At 46.9% G+C, this 6,139-nt stretch overlaps 1 long non-coding RNA gene across 1 annotated transcript; it reads left to right on the top strand.

Annotated features, from left to right (window-relative positions):
- The first annotated feature begins 604 nt into the window (after positions 1–604).
- LOC119955506 lies at positions 605–5,890 on the top strand. The gene is made up of 3 exons (XR_005458484.1): positions 605–687; positions 2,695–2,791; positions 5,761–5,890. It is a non-coding gene; the product is annotated as an uncharacterized LOC119955506 (long non-coding RNA).
- The last annotated feature ends 249 nt before the right edge of the window (positions 5,891–6,139 follow it).

The raw sequence follows: 6,139 nt of genomic DNA, 5'->3' as shown, positions 1-6,139 counted from the left end.
CCTCCTCCTTGGGATGAATTTCTGTTGTGCCTCCCTAATAACCCTCAAAAGCTCCTGCCATTGCTGTTCCACTGGCTTCCCCGCTAGGCATCTTTTCCAATCAATTCTGGGAAGCTCCTCCCTCATGTCTTTGTAGTTACCCTTATTTAATTGTAATGCCATTAAGATCTGATTGCAGTTTCTCCCTCTTAAACTGAAGGGTAAATTCTATCATGTCAAGGTCACTGCTCCCTAAAGGTTCCTTCACCTTAAGTTCCCTAATCAAGTCTGCCTCATTACACATCACCAAATCCAGAATTGCCTTGTTTCCTCATAGGCTCTGTCACAAGCCGCTCCAAAAAGACATCTCTTAGATATTCCACAAATCTCTTTCCTTGGGATCCACTACCAACCTGATTTTCCCAGTACACTTGCATATTGAAGTCCCCCATGATTATTGTAATATTGTTTGTTTTTGCATGCCTTTTCTATCTCCTGATTTATTTTCTGCTCCACATCCTGACTACTGAGCCAGGTCTGGAGCAGGCTGTTTTAGTTGTGTTAGTTACTGGAAGCTGTGAGTTGAACAGCAGCTTTTGTATTCAGCATTAATCTGACAGACAGTGATCTACAGGCTATTTACTGAAAGGATCTCTCCCTCTCTCTCCAAGCAGTCTTTCAAATAACTCTCTACCCAGAGAACAGCAAGTAACCCTGTGTTTGCTAACTTTATTTGTAAATGGTTTTTGACCTGAAATGAGTTTTGCTTGATTGGAGATAGAAAATATATCAGCTAAAAGTTTAAATGCTTCATGTTATTGTTAAGCATTGTTTAACTGGTAATTGTAAGGTATATTTCAGTGACATTCAGGTAGTTTAATACTGTGTTAATAATAAAGTTTGTTTCAATACACCTGTTTGTGAGTGGAACCATTCCTGGAGTGAGGTATCCATTCCTCACAGTTTTACAAATTAAAAAAAAGGTATGAGGTTCTTGTCTGGTATCCTAGAAAATGCTGAGGGTGGCCCTGGATCGTAATATAGTGCAGTGTATTGTAGGAATTACAGAGAAAGTGGCACTGTACATTGTCTGATATAAGGGGAAACTTGTGCTTTACATTGTCTGAACTTGGGGGTGTTAATGTTGTACACTTTCTGAGCTCCTGAAGGGTTATTAACCCTCTGGTTCAATTATCTCTCTGTTGTTAAGCAGTGTTTGCATGAAGGACTGTGTGCCTCCAGCCTGACTATCAGTGACTGAATCAAACGTCAAACTCCAGGCAGAATGTTGTGTCACTAGTGTCCAATTAAACCACTCACTTCCCTTTGCTGCCTCTATATCTGCACACTAATTACATCATTGTCCACGAATGCAATCCATTTTTAATACTATGTACCCTGAGATGATGTTCCACCATTGAGCATTATTATTTGTAGGTTACAAATTATCGTTAATCCTGTATCTAACAACCCCAAGTATGAGTACACTTCGAAAAAAACAGAAGCTATGTTTTGAGAATATTGAAAATAGTTTCTCTGGAGCTGGGAAGTGAAGCTTGAAAATCAATAATCAAACAGATACATTGGTGAAACATTTCAAACAAAGGAGAAATGGAAATATTTGCGTAATTTTACAAATTGGTCCTGTTGGCAGGAACTTGGCCCATTGGGATTTCACAGACTTATAAACTTACCTCTTGGCATCTTTGTGTATTAGCTAAAGGGGATAATATGAAATACTGCACTATTCTAGGAGGACATAAAAAAGCCTCAGCTGCATCAATGTGTGTCACTCTGACAAAGGCACTAAAAGCGAGATTTCCCAATGCCCTCCTCCAGCAGCAGATGTGCAGTGGACATGCATTCCCAGCAGGCTACCCTCGGTTTGACTGGGATATGCTAAATGCCCCCACAGCAAAATAAGGGATCAACAAAGGAAAAGCAAATCAAAACGCATTCTGAAAACTGAAAGTCAAATCTTGTCTTCAACAATATCTGACACTGTCACATTCTAATCACTCTATTTTTTAAAAAACTGCATTTAAGCCTGTTCAACCTGCGAAGGCTGCAACAAGGAATGATATAAAAGGATTTACATTCTCTCTGAGTGACAAAGGCATACACCACAACAATCAGGTTAAAGCTGCTACAGAAATGTCACTGAAATGAAGTTGCACTTAACACCCTTACGTTTTATATTTGTAGTATAGGGTTTCCTCATGGCAGTGCATTGGCAGCCTATGTAATCATCCGCGGCCAGACAAAGTGGTGTGTGGTATTCATTCTATTACAAATGGCTCCATATACTCTAAGTTGGTAAAGAAATAGATCCCGACATGACGGGATGTTTTTCAGTGAATGCACTTTGAAATGTTTAAAATAACAAAGTATTAAGAAATGGGATAACAGCCCATGATGCTGCAAATAGCTATAACAATAGCTTTGATTTTGGTGAGTGTTTCAAATTTAGGATGCGTAATGTTATGTTAGCTTGGCTGTACTCTGCTTTTACCGTTTGTCATCTCTCACTGGCTGTTCAGTGGATAAAATCCAATAAAAGTTTCTTTAACTGGGGGATAATTGGTGTCAGCCAGTCTGAACCCTTTTGCTTTATCTTATTGAAAACTTCAAATACTATGCTGCAGGACAAAAATTATTTTACATTTGCAACGCTAGGACTTGCACATCTATTACTGAAAGCTATGTTTTATTCAGGGTTCAGGATGATCACCTGCAAAGAAGATGCTGTTACTTTACCCATACCAGCAATCTGGACGCTGAACTATGAAACCTAATGGATCCTTATAAGCAGGTAATGCAACTGTATTTTTCAGGATAATCCGTTTGGGGAGAATGGGGAATTAAATACTGTGGGCTCATTCAGCTCTAAAACATCGATGATATTACATCCATAAAGTTTAATTACACTGAATTTTATTATAAATTCCTTTTGAGGGAAATGGAATAAACAAAATTCACCTCCATATTGAATGCACTGCACCTGCCATTAATCAGTACCCTAATATTTGCATAATAAAAGGATAATAAGTGGATGATTCATATTTTTTGTGTGAAGTGGAATATTTTGGCTCCGTAGCAGCAGCAGTCAGCAATTAGGGGAGTTGTCAATTGTTGAGCTTAATACTGCAGCACATTGTCCACCAACATGGTTAGGGACAAGGAGATGGGGAAATAGGATGGCACAGGATTAGCGCTGCTACCGCACAGCGCCAGGGACCCAGGTTCGATTCTGGCCTTGGGTGACTGTCTGTGTGGAGTTTGCACATTCTCCAGTTGTCTGTGTTAGTTTCCGCTGGGTGCTCTGGTTTCCTCTCACAGTCCACAAATGTGCAGGTTAGGTGGATGGGCCATGCTAAAATTGCCTCTTAGTTATCCAACGGTTAGATGGGGTTACTTCTTTTCCGAGGGTTGGTACAGGCCCGATGAGCCAAATGGCCTCCTTCTGCACTCTTGGGATTCTATGATGATAATGATTCTATGAATGGCTGATGGTGAATTCACTTATTTTTCTTTTTTAACCAGGTAAAGAATATATCTTATAAATTTTATATATATATATATATATGTGTAGAATATAAATTATAATTAGCTCTGTATTTTAGAGTTAAATGAAAAACTTGTTTAGAGATAGATCCTAAACATTGGTGCCTTGGGATTGATCCATAATGAGGAATTAGTTACAATGGGCGGGATTCGCCGACCCCCTGCCGGGTCGGAGAATCGCCGGGACACAGCGTGAATCCCGCCCCCGCCGGCCGCCAAATTCTCCGGCACCGGAGATTCGGCACCTGTCAGCGGCTGCTCACAGCGGCCCCCGCGGCTATTCTCTAGCCCGCGATGGGCCAAAGTGCCGCCCGTTCTTTGCCAGTCCCGCCGGCGTAAATTAGTCTAGGTCCCTTACCGGCGGGACCTGGTGGCGCGGGCGGGATCCGGGGTCCTGGGGGGGGGGGGCACGGGGCAATCTGGCCCTGGGGGGGGGGGTGCCCCCACGGTGGCCTGGCCCACGAATGGGGCCCACCAATCCGCAGGCGGACCTGTGCCGTGGGGGCACTCTTTTCCTACGCGTCGGCCGTGTCAGCTTCTGCGATGGCCGATGCGTAAGTGAACCCCCCCCACCTGCGCGTGCGCGGGGATGTCAGCAGCCGCTGACGCTCCCACTCATGCGCGGACCTACGCCGGCCGGAGGAGTCACTTCGGCCCCGGCTGGCGTGGCGCCAAAGGCCTCCCACGCTGGCCGTCGGGGCGCAAACCACTCCGGCACCGGCCTAGCCCCTGAAGGTGCGGAGGATTCCACACCTTTAGGGTGGGCCGATGCCGGAGTGGTTCATGCCACTCCATCCCACCGGGACCCCCTGCCCCGCAGGGTACGGGAGAATCCCACCCAATAACAAAATCCTGCATTGACATAATTCTTTAATGTAGAAAAATGCCCAACTACTTCATAGAGCTGTACGGAAATGGTGGGAAACCTAGACTTTGTCATTTTGAAGGATATAACTGAGAAGTTAAGTCATATGAGATAATAAATGGAATAGACGATAAAACCAGGCAGTTACTTTGAAATAAACTGGAATTGAAGGACAAGAGGGAGGAGGTTCAAACTGGTGAAAGGCAAAATTAGGCAAAAGTGGTTGGCACTGCTGCCTCACAGCGCTGAGGACCTGGGTTCAATCCCGGTTCTGGGTCACTGTCCGTGTGGAGTTTGCACATTCTCCCCGTTTTTGTGTGGTTCTCACCCTTACAGTCCAAAAATGTGGAGGGTAGGTGGATTGGCCACGCTAAATTTTTTTTGTTAATTTAGAGTACCCAATTATTTTTTTCCAATTAAGGGGCAATTTAGTGCAGCCAATCCACCTACACTGCACATCGTTGGGTTGTGGGGGTGAAACCCATGCAGACACGGGGAGAATGTGCAAACTCCACACAGACAGTGAACCGGGGCCGGGATCGAACCGGGTCCTCAGCGCCGTAGGCATCAGTGCTAACCATTGTGTCACTGTGCCGCCGGTGGCCACCAGCGCCGGCTCTAGGGTTGCTGGCGCCCCGGGCAAGCTGAACTTCGGCGCCCTTGGGGGGGGGGGGCGGGGCGAGGGGGGGGCGAGGGGGGGGGGCGGGGTGGCGGGGCCGAGGAGGGGCGGACCCGGGGGGGGGCAGGGCCGAGGAGGGGCGGACCCGAGGGGGGGGCGGACGCGGGGGGGGAAGCGGGGGGCGGGCGGACCCGAGGGCGGGGCGGGGGGGCGGACCCGAGGGCGGGGCGGGGGGGGCGGACCCGAGGGCGGGGCGGACCCGAGGGGGGCGGACCCGAGGGGGGCGGGGGGGGGACCAGGCGGGGGGGGCGGACCGAGCCGGGGGGCCGCCCTGGGGGCGGGCGGCCACCGCGCATGCGCTGGTTGGCACCGGCCCAACTGCGCATGCGCGGGACCCGAGTCTCTGGCGCCCCCGAGCACATGGCGCCCCGGGCGACAGCCCGAGTTGCCGGTGCCTTGAGCCGGCCCTGGTGGCCACACTAAATTGCCCCTTAATTGGAATTTTTTTTTAAAAGAGTTACAAAGCCAATGTGCAGAGTGAACAGGAAACGCCTTAATCCAATTCAAATTGAATCCAATTCAAGGTCCCCACAAGAGAGACATATTAGGTGCAAGCAGACAGGAACAGGTATTACACCTGATCTCATACTTGATCCTAAGCTTTATTTTAGCCAAAAGGCCGAGTATCGATTATTTGACCAGTCTCACACTGCGCACAAATTGCTTTCAACAGGTCCACCCGCTGAAGTGAGGAGCTGATGGAACTGTGCCTCAGTACAGTCAATGGATCAAAAGAGGGACACATTCAGGATCTCGCTTTTCACAGCTCTGTAAGAAATTTCATGAATGGTCTCGACTTAGTGGTCATATAAAGATAAATTATTTAAAATGACTGGGAGAATTGCTTCAGGCGTTACACGCTTTATGCATAATCAGTAATTTATTTAAATTAGTTGCATTTCACCAAGTATTAGATTGCCCTCCTGAAAAGTGCATTATCCTACAGTGTCTCGGAACAAGTGACAGTCTCCCTAATTAATTTGATAAATTATCTGATTCAAGACAGGTTGGCATCTGTACGCAGCGTGCAAATTATATAGATCTACCCAAGC

This window comes from Scyliorhinus canicula, chromosome 21 (genome assembly GCF_902713615.1).
Source record: "Scyliorhinus canicula chromosome 21, sScyCan1.1, whole genome shotgun sequence".
Classification (NCBI taxonomy): domain Eukaryota; kingdom Metazoa; phylum Chordata; class Chondrichthyes; order Carcharhiniformes; family Scyliorhinidae; genus Scyliorhinus; species Scyliorhinus canicula.
The sequence above is the reverse complement of the archived record's forward strand: the minus strand, read 5'-3'. Positions and strand labels throughout refer to the sequence as shown.